This window comes from Arachis stenosperma, chromosome 5, assembly GCF_014773155.1.
Source record: "Arachis stenosperma cultivar V10309 chromosome 5, arast.V10309.gnm1.PFL2, whole genome shotgun sequence".
NCBI lineage: Eukaryota > Viridiplantae > Streptophyta > Magnoliopsida > Fabales > Fabaceae > Arachis > Arachis stenosperma.
In genome coordinates, this window is record NC_080381.1 from 65,092,448 (window position 1) to 65,110,358 (window position 17,911).

The 17,911-nt window shown below is 40.6% G+C and overlaps 1 non-coding gene across 1 annotated transcript; it reads right to left on the reverse strand.

Moving 5' to 3' along the window:
- Positions 1-1,132: 1,132 nt before the first annotated feature.
- Positions 1,133-1,240, reverse strand: LOC130984091 (small nucleolar RNA R71). Its single transcript, XR_009088048.1, has one exon. It is a non-coding gene; the product is annotated as a small nucleolar RNA R71 (small nucleolar RNA).
- Positions 1,241-17,911: the final 16,671 nt, after the last annotated feature.

Consider the following 17,911-nt stretch of genomic DNA (forward strand, 5'->3'; position numbering starts at 1 on the left):
AATTTCTTCCTTTCAAAGATACTTACTAACAATTAATGATTTGATTGAACATTTTTTGCCTTTTCTGTTAAGGAAGGTTTTATGTTTGAATCATATCTTTTCTTGTTAGGCAAGTCACTAATTTTCCAAATCAAATCTTTTAAAATAATTTTCAAAACATATCTTTTAAAATGGTTTTCAAATCATATCTTCTCAATCACATCTCTTTAAGACAATAACCTTTCAATCATATTTTTTTTATCATATCTTTTTCAAATTAGTTTCAATCAATCTTTTTAGTTTCTAATTTTAAAATCTTTTTCAAAAAATCACTTGATTCTCTCCACTTTCAATTTTCGAAAATTATCAATCAAATTTTCAAAATGTTTTCAAAATCTTTTAATTGAATTTTCGAAAATCCTCTTCCCTCCTTCTCACATCCTTCTATTTATGGAGTACCACTCCTTCTAAATGCACAATTCGAACCTTATCTAATTAAAGTTCGAATTCTTCTTCTCCTTCTTCTTTCCATTTCTCTTTTCCTCTGACATTTCAAGGAATCTCTATACTGTGAAATAGAGGATTCCACATGTTCTTTTTCTCTTCTCTTTCATATGAGCAGGAGCAGAGACAAAGACATTCTTGTTGAAGCTGATCCTGAACCCGAAAGGACCTTGAAGAGAAAGCTAAGAGAAGCCAAAGCACAACTCTCTTTAGAGGACCTGACCGAATTCTTCAAAGAAGAAGAACCCATGGCAGCCGAAAACAACAACAATGCCAACAATGCAAGGAAGGTGCTGGGTGACTTTACTGCACCTACTCCCGACTTCTATGGGAGAAGCATCTCTATCCCTGCCATTGGAGCAAACAACTTTGAGCTTAAGCCTCAATTAGTTTCTCTAATGCAACAGAATTGCAAGTTCCATGGACTCCAATGGAAGATCTCATCAGTTTTAGCTGAATTCTTGCAAATCTGTGACACAGTCAAGACTAATGGGTTAACCCTGAGGTCTACAGACTGATGCTATTCCCTTTTGCTGTAAGAGACAGAGCTAGAATATGGTTGGATTCTCAACCTAAAGAAAGCCTGGACTCTTGGGAAAAGCTAGTCAATGCCTTCTTGGCAAAGTTCTTTCCACCACAAAGATGGAGTAAGCTTAGAGTGGAAGTCCAAACCTTCAGACAGAAGGATGGAGAATCCCTCTATGAAGCTTGGGAAAGATACAAACAATTAATCAGAAGATGTCCTTCAGACATGCTTTTGAATGGAGCATCATAGGTATTTTCTATGATGGTCTCTCTGAACTATCTAAGATGTCCTTGGATAGCTCTGCTGGAGGATCTCTTCATCTGAAGAAGACGCCTGCAGAAGCTCAAGAATTGATTGAAATGGTTGCAAATAACCAATTCATGTACACTTCTGAAAGGAATCCTGTGAACAATGGGACTAGTCAGAAGAAGGAGTTCTTGAGATTGACACTCTGAATGCCATATTGGCTCAGAACAAGATATTGACTCAACAAGTCAATTTGATTTCTCAAAGTCTGTCTGGAATGCAAAATGCACCAAACAGTACAAAGGATGCTTCATCTGAGGAAGAAGCTTATGATCCTGAGAACCCTTCCATGGAAGAGGTGAATTACCTAGGAGAACCTATGGAAATACCTACAATTCTTCATGGAGAAATCACCCAAATCTCTCATGGAAGAATCAAGAGAGACCTCAACAAGGTTTCAATAACAATAATGGTGGAAGAAACAGGTTTAGCAATGGCAAGCCTTTTCCATCATCTTCTCAGCAACAGACAGAGAGTTCTAAGCAGAATACTTCTGACTTAGCAACAATGGTCTCTGATCTAATAAAGACCACTCAAAGTTTCATGAATGAAACAAGGTCCTCCATCAGAAATTTGGAAGGACAAGTGGGTCAGCTGAGCAAGAAAGTTACTGAACTCCCTCCTAGTACTCTCCCAAGTAATACAGAAGAAAATCCAAAAGGAGAGTGCAAGGCCATCAACATGGCCGAATATGGAGAGGAAAGAGAGGAAGAAGACGCCACTGAGAAAGACCCCAGTGGGCGTGCACCACTCTCCTCTGAGTTCCTCAATGAGGAACCTTGGGAATCCGAGGCTCAAAATGAGACCATAGAGATCCATTGGACTTACTTCTGCCATTCATGAGCTCTGATGAGTATTCTTCCTCTGAAGAGGATGAGTATGTTACTGAAGAGCAAGTTGCTAAATACCTTGGAGCAATCATGAAACTAAATGACAAGTTATTTGGAAATGAGACTTGGGAGGATGAACCTCCCTTGCTCACCAAAGAACTGGATGACTTGTCTAGGCAGAAACTGCCTCAAAAGAGGCAGGATCCTGGGAAGTTTTCTATACCTTGTACCATAGGCACCATGACCTTCAAGAAGGCCTTGTGTGACTTAGGGTCAAGTGTGAACCTCATGCCCCTCTCTGTAATGGAGAAATTAGGGATCTTAGAGGTGCAAGCTGCAAGAATCTCATTAGAGATGGCAGACAACTCAAGAAAACAAGCCCATGGACTTGTAGAGGATGTTCTGGTTAAAGTTGAAGACCAGTACATTCCTACTGATTTCATAATCCTAGAGACTGGGAAGTGCATGGATGAATCCATCATCCTTGGCAGACCCTTCCTAGCCACAGCAAAGGCTGTGATTGATGTTGACAGAGGAGAGTTAATCATTCAAGTGAATGAAAAATCCTTGGTGTTTAAGGCCCAAGGATATCCCTCTGTCATCATGGAGAGGAAGCATGAAGAGCTCCTCTCAAAACAGAGCCAAACAGAGCCCCCACAGTCAAACTCTAAGTTTGGTGTTGGGAGGCTACAACCAAACTCTAAGTTTGGTGTTGAAACCCCACATTCAAACTCTAAGTTTGGTGTTGGGAGGTTTCAACACGGTTCTGAGCATTTCTGAGGCTCCATGAGAGCCCTCTGTCAAGCTAATGACATTAAAGAAGCGCTTGTTGGGAGGCAACCCAATGTTTTATAATTAATTATTTTCTTTTGTTATTTTATCTTTTTTGTAGGTTGATGATCATAAGAAGTCACAAAACAATGAAAAAAGCAAAAACAGAATGAAAAACAGGAAGAAAACAGCACACCCTGGAGGAGAAGAAACTGGCGTTCAAACGCCAGTAATGCTAGCTGTTGGGCGTTTAACGCCCAGTCTGGCACCATTCTGGGCGTTTAACGCCAGAAAGGGGCACCAGACTGGCGTTAAACGCCAGTAAAGGGCAACAACCTGGCGTTAAACGCCAGGAATGGGCACCAGCCCGGCGTTTAACGCCAGAAAAGGCTCAAAACGTGATTTTGAGCAACATTTAGTGCAGGGATGACTTTTCCTTGACACTACAGGATCTGTGGACCCCACAGGACCCTACCATCACTCTCTCTTCTTCCCCCATTCACCAATCACCTCAACACCTCTTCCCCAAAACCCCTCACCTATCAAATCCCATCTTTCTCTTCACCACTCACATCCATCCTTCATAAAACCCCACCAACCTCACCCTTCAAATTCAAACCACTTTCCCTCCCAAACCCACCCATAATGGCCGAACCTTTACCCCCCTCTCTCCTATAATACCCTTCTTCAACTCTTCATTTTCACACAACCTAAACCCCCTTTCTTACCCTTCTTGGCCGAACACACTACCATCTCCCTTCTTCCTCATTTCTTCTTCTTCTACTCTCTTCTTTCTTCTTTTGCTCGAGGACGAGCAAACATTTTAAGTTTGGTGTGGTAAAAGCATTGCTTTTTGTTTTTCCATAACCATTTATGGCATCCAAGGCCGGAGAAACCTCTAAAAAGAGGAAAGGGAAGGCAAAAGCTTCCACCTCCGAGTCATGGGAGATGGATAGATTCCTCTCAAGGGTGCATCAAGACCACTTCTATGAAGTTGTGGCCTTAAAGAAGGTGATCTCCGAGGTCCCCTTTTCACTCAAAAAGGGTGAATATCCGGAGATCCGCCATGAGATCCGAAGAAGAGGGTGGGAAGTTCTTACCAACCCCATTCAACAAGTCGGAATCTTGATGGTTCAAGAGTTCTATGCCAATGCATGGATCACAAAGAACCATGACCAAAGTGTGAACCCGAATCCAAAGAATTATCTCACTATGGTTTGGGGGAAATACTTGGATTTTAGTCCGGAGAGTGTGAGGGTGGCGTTCAACTTGCCTATGATGCAAGGAGATGAGCATCCTTACACTAGAAGGGTCAACTTTGATCAAAGGTTGGACCAAGTCCTCACAGTCATATGTGAAGAGGGCGCACAATGGAAGCAAGATTCAAGAGGAAAGCCGGTCCAATTGAGAAGGCATGACCTCAAGCCGTGGCTAGAGGATGGTTAGAGTTCATACAACGCTCAATCATCCCCACTAGCAACCGGTCCGAAGTTACCATAGACCGGGCCATCATGATCCATAGTATCATGATTGGAGAAGAAATAGAGGTTCATGAGGTTATAGCCCAAGAACTCTATAAGGTGGCGGACAAGACCTCCACCTTGGCAAGGTTAGCCTTTCCTCATCTCATTTGTCACCTCTGTTATTCAATTGGAGTTGACATAGAGGGAGACATTCCCATTGATGAGGACAAGCCCATCACCAAGAAAAGGATGGAGTACACAAGAGATCTCACTCATCATGAGATCCCTGAGATTCCTCAAGGATGAATTTTCCTCCACAAAACTATTGGGAGCAACTAAACACCTCCCTAGGAGAACTAAGTTCCAACATGGGACAACTGAGGGTGGAGCATCAAGAACACTCCATCATCCTTCATGAAATTAGAGAAGATCAAAGAATCATGAGGGAGGAGCAACAAAGACAAGGAAGAGACATTGAGGAGCTCAAGCACTCCATAGGATCTTCAAGAGCAAGAAAGAGCCGCCATCACTAAGGTGGACCCGTTCTTTGATTTCCTTGTTATTGTTCTTCTGTTTTTTCGAATTTTAATGCTTATGTTTATCCATGTTTGTGTCTTATGATCATTAGTGTCTTGGTGTCTATGCCTTAAAGTTATGAATGTCCTATGAATCCATCACCTTTCTTCAATAAAAACGTGCCTAATTGATAAAAGAAAGAATTGCATGAATTTTGAATTTTATAATAGTTTAATTATTTTGATGTGGTGGCAATATTTTTGTTCTCTGAATGTATGCTTAAACAGTGCATATGTCTTTTGAATTTGTGGTTCATGGATGTTGGCTCTTGAAAGAATGATGAAAAAGGAGACATGTTACTGAGGATCTGAAAAATCAATAAAATGATTCTTGAAGCAAGAAAAAGCATTTCAAAAAAAGAGAAAGGAATAAGAGTTGTGATCCAAGGCAATAAGAGTGTGCTTAAGAACCCTGGACACCTCTAATTGGGGACTTTAGCAAAGCTGAGTCACAATCTGAAAAGGTTCACCCAATTATGTGTCTGTGGCATGTATGTATCCGGTGGTAATACTGGAAGACAGAGTGCTTTGGGCCACAGCCAAGACTCAATAAATAGCTATGTTCAAGAATCATCATACTTTACTAAGAGAATCATTAACACTATCTGGATTCTAAGTTCCTAAAGAAGCCAACCATTCTGGATTTCAAAGGATAGAGTGAGATGCCAAAACTGTTCGGAGGCAAAAAGTTAAAAGCCCCGCTCATCTGATTAATACTGATCTTCACAAATATTTTTGGAATTCATTGCATATTCTCTTCTCTTTATCTTATTTGATTTTCAGTTGCTTGAGGACAAGCAACAATTTAAGTTTGGTGTTGTGATGAGCGGATAATTTGTATACTTTTTGGCATTGTTTTTAGTATGTTTTTGATATGATATAGTTAGTTTTTAGTATATTTTTATTAGTTTTTAATTAAAATTCACTTTTCTGGACTTTACTATGAGTTTGTGTGTTTTTCTGTGATTTCAGGTATTTTCTGGCTGAAATTGAGGGACCTGAGCAAAAATCTGATTCTGAGACCAAAAAGGACTGCAGATGCTGTTGGATTCTGACCTCCCTGCATTCGAAGCGGATTTTCTGGAGCTACAGAAGCCCAATTGGCGCGCTCTCAACGGCGTTGGAAAGTAGACATCCTGGGCTTTCCAGCAATATATAATAGTCCATACTTTGCCCAAGATTTGATGGCCCAAACCGGCGTTCAAAGTCACCTCAAGGAATCCCAGCGTTAAACGCTGGAACTGGCACCCAAATGGGAGTTAAACGCCCAAACTGGCACCAAAGCTGGCGTTTAACTCCAAGAAGAGTCTCTACACGAAATTGCTTCATTGCTCAGCCCAAGCACACACCAAGTGGGCCCGGAAGATGATTTTTATGTCATTTACTCATTTCTGTACACCCTAGGCTACTAGTTTCTTATAAGTAGGACCTTTTACTATTGTATAGAAATCTTTTGATCACTTTTAGATCTCTAGATCATCATCTTGGACATTTTAGTTCTTAGATCATTGGGAGGCTGGCCATTCGGCCATGCCTAGACCTTATGCTTATGTATTTTCAACGGTGGAGTTTCTACACACCATAGATTAAGGTGTGGAGCTCTGCTGTACCTCGAGTATTAATGCAATTACTATTGTTCTTTCATTCAAATTCCGCTTGTTCTTTATCCAAGATATCACTTGTTCTTCAACATGATGAAGGTGATGATTGACGCCCATCACCATTCTCACTCATGAACAAAGTGACTGACAACCACTCTTGTTCTACAAGTATTTGAGGCTTGGTGAATATCTCTTGGATTCCTGATTGCACGATGCATGGTTGATCGCCTGACAACCGAGTGCTCGCCTGACAAACGAGCCAACCATTCTGTGAGATCAGAGTCTTCGTGGTATAGGCAAGAACTGATGGCAGCATTCAAGAGAATCCGGAAGGTCTAACCTTGTCTGTGGTATTCTGAGTAGGATTCAATGATTGAATGACTGTGACGTGCTTCAAACCTGTAACCTACTGGGCGTTAGTGACAGACGCAAAAGAGTTATTCTATTCCGGTAGGGGAGGGAACCACACCGGTGATTGGCAGCACTGTGACAGAGTGTGTGCATTAGCTTTCACTGCGAGGATGGGAGGTAGCTGCTGACAACAGTGAGACCCTATACGAGCTTGCCATGGAAAGGAGTAAGAAGGGTTGGATGAAGACAGTAGGAAAGCAGAGAGACGGAAGGGAAGGCATCTTCATGCGCTTATCTGAAGTTCCTACCAATGAATTACATAAGTATCACTATCTTTATCTTTTATGTTATTTTCGTTCATCACCATATATATCTGAGTTTGCCTGACTAAGATTTACAAGATGACCATAGCTTGCTTCAATACTAACAATCTCCGTGGGATCGACCCTTACTCACGTAAGGTTTATTACTTGGACGACCCAGTGCACTTGCTGGTTAGTTGTGCGAAGTTGTGTAATGCCATGGTATTGGGCTACCACGTTTTTTTGGAGCCATTACCAGGGATTATGAGAGTTGTGAAAAAGTATAGTTCACAATTTCGCGCACCATCATCACAACACCAAACTTAAAACTTGCTTGTCCCCAAGCAAGAAATGAATTATGCTCAGAGGTTCTTTCAATTAAGACGGATTGAAGAACACTTGTAAAGTACAGTGAGTGAAGTGATCAAGTAACAGTGGGATGAACTCTAAATCATATGCTCATGCAAGGGCTTCAGTGCTCACTAGTCCTCACATATTGGGAGTCGTAGGTCTTAGGATTGTCATCCAAATGATATCATGGAGATCTCTTTATATGTAATCACCTTGAAGCAGCTTATAATTTTTGTGTTTTGGCCTCGACTCTAAGTGTCATGTCTCAAGGCGGCTCTTTAGATAAGTTTTCAATCAATACTCCTAAACCAGTTGGTTTTAAGGTATTAGGTGTTAAAGCACCCCTAAGGATTTACTTGCTCAAGCCTCTTTCCTTGACACACTTCAACCACAAGCATTTACTAGGATAACAACTCTTTGAGTTCTTGTTTCTTTCTTTCTTTTCTGCCTAGTAATTGATGCTCAGAGCCTTGGGCCATGTTCTTTTTGTTTTTGCATTTTCTTTTCTTTCTTTTGTTTTGTTTGCTGCTTCTTGGATCAATAGATTTTTGAGAATCTCTACAATACTTCTTTGAACTTCATGTCCTGCCTATGAGCTCCCGTGCAAGTTTTCACAAGCATATAACCTCAATACATGATCATACAACTAAAACCACCACTTCTCCTAATCTTTTGCTTGCCTCAAAAACTGATTTATTCCTTAATCCTTCTTTTCAAAGAACTTTCATGTGATGCATTCTTGAAAATTGAGTGCAAACAAGTTTTGAAGATAAGAATGTTGTGAATAATCAAGCATCTTGCTTATTGAATTATAAAGGAAGACTATGCTATGCAGGCAGGCATGACAGATAAGGATACAATCCAACTTTCAATTTCAGCAGTACTTGATGTAAAATAATCACTTAACAATACAACCTGTTGGAGTTCACTTGCTTTCCTTCTTCTCATCATCATCAATGCTGACTTTCATGTTCATCTTTCTCCTCTTTGGTTGATGATGCTAAAAATCTCCAAAAGTTTGTATGATATTCTGCAGTGATATTGGAAGTTGCTTGTTCCCCAAGCACTTAGAAACAGTGGTTAGTCTGCATGATTTATTTGTGAGCTTTTTGAACTTACTTTGGTGTGGGAACACCCAACTTAGTACCTTGCCAAAGGTTTTCATTAACCATGTGTGAAATTCTTTTTTTTCTTTTTCAAAATTAATAAGGCTGAAAACTAGAAAACAGCAAAATAGTTAACTAATTCATCTAGTATGCTTGAAGCCCATATTATGCATATGGTGAGAATGTGTGTTATAATGGGATTTTGGTGGAACACCAAACTTAGAATTCTTCATTCTCTCTTAGATTGTTTTGGTGTACAACACCAAACTTAGCTTCTTGCAATCTAGAAAAAGTTAGTTAACCTTTTTATTGAAATAGATATGAAAAGAAAGTTACCTCCGGTTGGGTTGCCTCCCAACAAGCGCTCTTTTATTGTCACTAGCTTGACATCTTGCTCTTTGATTATGGAGGTTGAAAATCATAATGCCTCAGTTTTTCTCCTCTTGCTGTAGGATTCCTTTCCTCCATGATCTGCACAATCACAAACAATCCAAATGAAAATTGGATATTCTCATGCCAGAATGTAGTCAGAGGATTAGTTGACACAATGTGTCAAACAGTTAATAGGCTTTGAGAGAAAATCAGAAGAAAATTGCTCTTGTTGTACAGAATAACAAGAAATGGACACAGAACCAGAAAAGCAATGTACTCTACTGAGAGAGCAAAGTTAGTGTTAGTTTAGGCAAAAATTCAAACAGTTAGTGGGTTAGTCAAAAATAAAGAGAAAGTGCTTGATCTAAACTTCCACCTCACTTAATCATTGTCAATCTAATCAATCCCCAGCAACGGCGCCAAAAACTTGATGTGATATTATTTTGGTGGAGACAAGAATCTCTCCCAAAACAACACCAATCTAACCGGCAAGTGCACCAGGTCGCATCAAGTAATAAAACTCACGGGAGTGAGGTCGATCCCACAGGGATTGAAGGATTGAGCAATTTTAGTTTAGTGGTTGAATTAGTCAAGCGAATCAAGATTTGGTTGATTGATTGGTGATTTGCAGAATTTAAATTGCATTGAAAGTAAATAAAACAAGAAATAAATTGCTGAATCTTAAAGAACAAGAAATTAAATGGCAGAAACTTAAAGAGCAAGAAATGTAAATTTCAAGAATCTTAAATGACAAGAAATGTAAATGGCTTGAAATGTAAAGGGGATTGGGACTTGGATTTGCAGGAATTAAACAAAGAGAAGTTAAATTGCATCAACAGAAGAGTAAATGGGAATTGGGGTTGATTCGGATTCAAACAGAAAAGTAAATGAACAAATATAGCAAGAAACAGAGAATTGAAATGGGAAAATTAGATCTCAGGACCCAGAGACTAGAAAACCAAGTCTAGATCTCAATGCCTTCCTAGACCCAACAAGAACAATAGCAAGGGAATTGTAAATTGCAAAGAAATTTAAATGAAGAAGCAAGTAACCGAATTAGGAATTAAATTGCAGTGAAAATAAACAAGATCCAAGGTGAGATTGAAACAGAATTTCTTCAATTCTTCAACCCAAGATCCAAGACAAGTGTAATTGAAATTGAAAGCAATTAAACTAAGAAATTCAAAATCACTCAAGTTCCCAAACCGAAAAGAAAACTCTATGAAAACTAAAAAGGGAAGCTCCCCGAATAACTTGAATTCTAGCCTATTTATACACTTTCTTCAAATGATCTTCAAGCCTTGAGTTGGGCCTTTGCTCTTGGTGGAATTGGGTTGAAAGAGGCCTTGGTTAATTGCTCTTGAAGTTTGGAGAGAAACCCAAGTGAACCATTTGAACCGGATTTGAATTTTGCAAAGTTGGATTCAAAGTTTGAGTCAAAGTTAGGGGTCTAACTTTGAGGCTAACTTTTCATATCAGCAAACCCATTTTACTGATGCCAACGTTGGTGCCAAAGTTAGGGGTCTAACTTGAGCGCCAACATTGGCCCTTCCTTATGCACAAATGGTGCCAACGTTAGCCTCCAAGTTAGGGGGCTAACGTTGGCGCAAACGTTGGCTAGCCCTGGAGTATAATTCTCATGCCAACGTTAGCCTCCAAATTAGGGGGCTAACGTTGGCGCAAACTTTGGCCACCCTGGAGTATAGTTCTCATGCCAACGTTAGCCTCCAAGTTAGGGGGCTAACGTTGGCGCAAACTTTGAGTGCCCAGGGAAGAAATTGTCATGCCAACGTTAGCCTCCAAGTTAGGGGGCTAACGTTGGCGCAAACTTGAGTAGCCCCTGGGAGAAATTCCAACTTCCCACGTTAGCCTTCAAGTTAGGGGGCTAACTTTGAGGCTAACTTTTCACCCAAAAGTTTGTGCCAAAGTTTGAGGGCTAACTTCAACTCCAACTTTATGTTTCTTGGTTCAATTTCACTTGTTTCATTGCTCCCTCTTTGCTTCTAGCCATTCCTTCTTGCTTCAACCTTTTTCCAAGCTTTCTTCACCTATCATAAATCAACCAAACACATCAAAGCTATGCTCAAAATCATGAAATGTTCATTCTATCCTAATATGCACCAATTATGGCATCAAACCTCATGAAATTGCATTAATTTATCTATGGTTGATTCAATCAAAGGAAGCATGAAAATCTACCTAAATTGGCTTGCTTGTAGCTCAAGAAAGTGTATAATTCAAGTGAAAATAAAAGAAAAAGACTAGTAAAACTAGGCTAAGATGACTTGTCATCACAATGCATGCAAGACACCAAACTTAAAATTAGACACTAGACTCAAACAAGAAACATAAAATATTTTTGGTTTTTATGATTTTGAAATTTTTTTTGGATTTTTCGAAAATTATATGGAAATAGAAAATAAAGGTTTCAGAATTCTTAATTTGGATTCCAGGAATCATTGCAATGCTAGTCTAAGACTCCAGTCCAGGAATAAGACATGGCTTCACAGCCAGCCAAGCTTTCAAAGAAAGCTTCGGTCCAAAACACTAGACATGGCCAATGGCCAGCCAAGCCTTAGCAGATCATTGCTCCAATAGCAAGATTGATAGAGATCAACAAGCTCTTGTGATGATCAGTTGAAACCTCTGTCCAATAGGATTAGACATGGCTTCTCAGCCAGCCAGATTTCAACAGATCATCATGAAACTCTAGAACTCATTCTTAAGAATTCTGAAAAATACCTAATCTAAGCAACAAGATGGACCGTCAGTTGTCCATACACGAAACAATCCCCGGCAACGGCGCCAAAAACTTGGTGCGCGAAATTGTGAACAATACTTTTCACAACTCTCTTAATCCCCGGTAATGAACCCCAAAAACTTGGTGTTCAATACCATGGCATAAACACAATTTCGCACAACTAACCAGCAAGTGCACTGGGTTGTCCAAGTAATAAACCTTACGCGAGTAAGGGTCGATCCCACGGAGATTGTTGGTATGAAGCAAGCTATGGTCATCTTGTAAATCTTAGTCAGGCAAACTCAAATGGATATGGTGATATACGAATAAAACATAAAGATAAAGATAGAGATACTTATGTAATTCATTGGTGGAAATTTCAGATAAGCGCATGAAGATGCTGTGTCCCTTCCGTCTCTCTGCTTTCCTACTGTCTTCATCCAATCCTTCTTACTCCTTTCCATGGCAAGCTTATGCAATGGTTTCACCGTTGTCAGTGGCTACTTCCCATCCTCTCAGTGGAAATGTTCAACGCACCCTGTCACGGCACGGCTATCCATCTGTCGGTTCTCGATCAGGCCGGAATAGAATCCAGTGATTCTTTTGCGTCTGTCACTAACGCCCCGCCCTCAGGAGTTTGAAGCACGTCACAGTCATTCAATCATTGAATCCTACTCAGAATACCACAGACAAGGTTAGACCTTCCGGATTCTCTTGAATGCCGCCATCAGTTCTAGCCTATACCACGAAGACTCTGATCTCACAGAATGGCTGGCTCGGTTGTCAGGCAAGCGCTCGGTTGTCAGGCGATCAACCATGCATCGTGTATCATGAATCCAAGAGATATTCACCCAATCTAAGGTAGAACGGAGGTGGTTGTCAGGCACACGTTCATAGGTGAGAATGATGATGAGTGTCACGGATCATCACATTCATCAAGTTGAAGAACAAGTGATATCTTAGAACAAGAACAAGCGGAATTGAATAGAAGAACAATAGTAATTGCATTAATACTCGAGGTACAGCAGAGCTCCACACCTTAATCTATGGTGTGTAGAAACTCCACCGTTGAAAATACATAAGAACAAGGTCTAGGCATGGCCGAATGGCCAGCCTCTCAATGATCTAAGATAGCATAAGAACAAAGATAGCTACCAAGATATCTAAATACAATAGTAAAAGGTCCTACTTATAGAGAACTAGTAGCCTAAGGTTTACAGAGATGAGTAAATGACATAAAAATCCACTTCCGGGCCCACTTGGTGTGTGCTTGGGCTGAGCAATGAAGCATTTTCGTGTAGAGACTCTTCTTGGAGTTAAACGCCAGCTTTTGTGCCAGTTTGGGCGTTTAACTCCCATTTTGGTGCCAGTTCCGGCGTTTAACGCTGGAAATTCTGAAGGTGACTTTGAACGCCGGTTTGGGCCATCAAATCTTGGGCAAAGTATGGACTATCATATATTTCTGGAAAGCCCAGGATGTCTACTTTCCAACGCCGTTGAGAGCGCGCCAATTGGGCTTCTGTGGCTCCAGTAAATCCACTTCGAGTGCAGGGAGGTCAGAATCCAACAGCATCTGCAGTCCTTTTCAGTCTCTGAATCAGATTTTTGCTCAGGTCCCTCAATTTCAGCCAGAAAATACCTGAAATCACAGAAAAACACACAAACTCATAGTAAAGTCCAGAAAAGTGAATTTTAACTAAAAACTAATAAAAATATACTAAAAACTAAACCAAATATACTAGAAACATACTAAAAACAATGCCAAAAAGCGTACAAATTATCCGCTCATCACAACACCAAACTTAAATTGTTGCTTGTCCTCAAGCAACTGAAAATCAAATAAGATAAAAAGAAGAGAATATGCAATGAATTCCAAAAACATCTATGAAGATCAGTATTAATTAGATGAGCGGGGCTTTTAGCTTTTTGCCTCTGAACAGTTTTGGCATCTCACTCTATCCTTTGAAACTCAGAATGATTGGCTTCTTTAGGAACTCAGAATCCAGATAGTGTTATTGATTCTCCTAGTTAAGTATAATGATTCTTGAACACAGCTACTTATTGAGTCTTGGCTGTGGCCCAAAGCACTCTGTCTTCCAGTATTACCACCGGATACATACATGCCACAGACACATAATTGGGTGAACGTTTTCAGATTGTGACTCAGCTTTGCTAAAGTCCCCAATTAGAGGTGTCCAGGGTTCTTAAGCACACTCTTTTTGCCTTGGATCACAACTTTATTTCTTTCTTTTTCTTTTCTTTTTCTTTCTCTTTTTTTTTCGTCCTTCTCTTTCTCTTTTTTTTTTGTATTCACTGCTTTTTCTTTCTTCAAGAATCATTTTTATGATTTTTCAGATCCTCAGTAACATGTCTCCTTTTTCATCATTCTTTCAAGAGCCAACATTCATGAATCACAAATTCAAAAGACATATGCACTGTTTAAGCATGCATTTAGAAAACAAAAGTGTTACCACCACATCAAAATAATTAAACTGTTATAAAATTCAAAATTCATGCAATTCTTTTTCTTTTTCAATTAAGAACATTTTTTATTCAAGAAAGGTGATGGATTCATAGGACATTCATAACTTTAAGGCATAGACACGTAAGACACTAATGATCATAAGACATAAACATGGATAAACATAAGCATGAAAATTCGAAAAACAAGAAAACAAAGAACAAGGAGATTAAAGAACGGGTCCACCTTAGTGATGGCGGCTTGTTCTTCCTCTTGAAGATCTTATGGAGTGCTTGAGCTCCTCAATGTCTCTTACTTGTCTTTGTTGCTCCTCTCTCATGATTTTTTGATCTTCTCTAATTTCATGGAGGAGGATGGAATGTTCTTGGTGCTCCACCCTTGGTTGTCCCATGTTGGAACTCAATTCTCCTAGGGAGGTGTTCAGTTGCTCCCAATAGTCTTGTGGAGGAAAGTGCATCCCTTGAGGCATCTCAGGGATCTCATGATGAGAGGGGTCTCTTGTTTGCTCCATCCTTTTCTTAGTGATGGGCTATAATCTCATGAACTTCCACTTCTTCTCCAATCATGATGCTATGAATCATGATGGCCCGGTCTAGAGTAACTTCGGACCGGTTGCTAGTGGGAATGATTGAGCGTTGGATAAACTCCAACCATCCTCTAGCCACGGGCTTGAGGTCATGCCTTCTTAGTTGAACCGGCTTCCTTCTTGAATCTCTCTTCCATTGGGCGCCCTCTTCACAAATGTCAGTGAGGACTTGGTCCAACCTTTGATCAAAGTTGACCCTTCTAGTGTAAGGATGTTCATCTCCTTGCATCATAGGCAAGTTGAATGCCAACCTTACATTTTCCGGACTAAAATCCAAGTATTTTCCCCGAACCATAGTAAGCCAATTCTTTGGATCCGGGTTCACACTTTGATCATGGTTCTTGGTGATCCATGCATTGGCATAGAACTCTTGAACCATTAAGATTCCGACTTGTTGAATGGGGTTGGTAAGAACTTCCCAACCTCTTCTTCGGATCTCATGTCGGATCTCCGGATATTCACTCTTTTTGAGTGAAAAAGGGACCTCGGGGATCACCTTCTTCAAGGCCACAACTTCATAGAAGTGGTCTTAATGCACCCTTGAGATGAATCTCTCCATCTCCCATGACTCGGAGGTAGAAGCTTTTGCCTTCCCTTTCCTCTTTCTAGAGGTTTCTCCGGCCTTGGATGCCATAAATGGTTATGGAAAAACAAAAAGCAATGCTTTTACCACACCAAACTTAAAAGGTTTGCTCGTCCTTAAGCAAAAGAAGAAAGAAGAGAGTAGAAGAAGAAGAAATGAGGAAGAAGGGAATGGCTTTGTGTTCGGCCAAAGAGGGGGAGAAGTGGTGTTTAGGGTGTGTGAAAATGAAAGAGTGAAGATGGGTTTATATAGGTGTGAGGGGAAGGGTCTTTGGGGAAGAGGTGTTGAGGTGATTGGTGAAGAAGAGAGAGAGTGGTGGGGTAGGTGGGGATCCTGTGGGGTCCACAGATCCTAAGGTGTCAAGGAAAAGTCATCCCTGCATCAAATGGCATGCAAAAATGCGTTTTGAGCCAATTCTGGCGTTAAACGCCGGGCTGGTGCCCATTTCTGGCGTTTAACGCCAGGTTCTTGCCCTTTCCTGGCGTTTAACGCCAGTCTGGTGCCCCTTTCTGGCGTTAAACGCCCAGAATGGTGCCAGACTGGGCGTTAAACGCCCATCTGCTAGCCTTACTGGCGTTTAAACGCCAGTAGGTTCTTCCTCCAGGGTGTGCTGTTTTTCTTCCTGTTTTTCATTCTGTTTTTGCTTTTTCAATTGATTTTGTGACTTCTCATGATCATCAACCTAAAAAATAAAATAAAATAACAAAGGAAAATATATAAAATATAACATTGGGTTGCCTCCTAACAAGCGCTTCTTTAATGTCAGTAGCTTGACAGAGGGCTCTCATGGAGCCTCACAGATGCTCAGAGCAATATTGGAACCTCCCAACACCAAACTTAGAGTTTGAATGTGGGGGTTCAACACCAAACTTAGAGTTTGGTTGTGGCCTCCCAACACCAAACTTAGAGTTTGACTGTGGGGGCTCTGTTTGACTCTGATTTGAGAGAAGCTCTTCATGCTTCCTCTCCATGGTGACAGAGGGATATCCTTGAGCCTTAAACACAAAGGATTCTTCATTCACTTGAATGATCAGTTCACCTCCATCAACATCAATCACAGCCTTTGCTGTGGCTAGGAAGGGTCTGCCAAGGATGATAGATTCATCCATGCACTTCCCAGTCTCTAGGACTATGAAATCAGCAGGGATGTAATGGTCTTCAATTTTCACCAGAACATCCTCTACAAGTCCATAAGCTTGTTTTCTTGAATTGTCTGCCATCTCTAGTGAGATTCTTGCAGCTTGTACCTCAAAGATCCCTAGCTTCTCCATTACAGAGAGAGGCATGAGGTTTACACTTGACCCTAAGTCACACAGAGCCTTCTTGAAGGTCAATGTGCCTATGATACAAGGTATGGAGAACTTCCCAGGGTCCTGCCTCTTTTGAGGTAATTTCTGCCTAGACAAGTCATCCAATTCTTTGGTGAGCAAAGGAGGTTCGTTCTCCCAAGTCTCATTTCCAAATAACTTGTCATTTAGCTTCATGATTGCTCCAAGGTATTTAGCAACTTGCTCTTCAGTGACATACTCATCCTCTTCAGAGGAGGAATACTCATCAGAGCTCATGAAAGGCAGAAGTAAGTCCAATGGAATCTCTATGGTCTCATTTTGAGCCTCAGATTCCCATGGTTCCTCATTAGGGAACTCATTGGAGGCTAGTGCATGCCCATTGAGGTCTTCCTCAGTGGCGTTCACTTGCTCTCCTTCCTCTCCAAATTCGGCCATTTTGATGGCCTTGCACTCTCCTTTTGGATTTTCTTCTGTATTGCTTGGAAGAGTACTAGGAGGGAGTTCAGTAATTTTCTTGCTCAGCTGTCCCACTTGTGCCTCCAAATTCCTAATGGAGGACCTTGTTTCAGTCATGAAACTTTGAGTGGTTTTGATTAGATCAGAGACCATGGTTGCTAAGTCAGAGTGGTTCTACTTAGAATTCTCTGTCTGTTTCTGAGAAGATGATGGAAAAGGCTTGCCATTGCTAAACCTGTTTCTTCCACCATTATTGTTGTTGAAACCTTGTTGAGGTCTCTGTTGATCTTTCCATGAGAGATTTGGGTGATTTCTCCATGAAGAATTATAGGTGTTTCCATAGGGTTCTCCCATGTAATTCACCTCTTCCATTGAAGGGTTCTCAAGATCATAAGCTTCTTCTTCAGATGAAGCATCCTTAGTACTGCTTGGTGCATTTTGCATTCCAGACAGACTTTGAGAAATCAAATTGACTTGTTGAGTCAATATCTTGTTCTGAGCCAGAATGGCATTCAGAGTATCAATCTCAAGAACTCCTTTCTTCTGATTAGTCCCATTGTTCACAGGATTCCTTTCAGAAGTGTACATGAATTGGTTATTTGCAACCATTTCAATTAGTTCTTGAGCTTCTGTAGGTGTCTTCTTCAGATGAAGAGATCCTCCAGCAGAGCTATCCAAAGACATCTTGGATAGTTCAGAGAGACCATCATAGAAAATACCTATGATGCTCCATTCAGA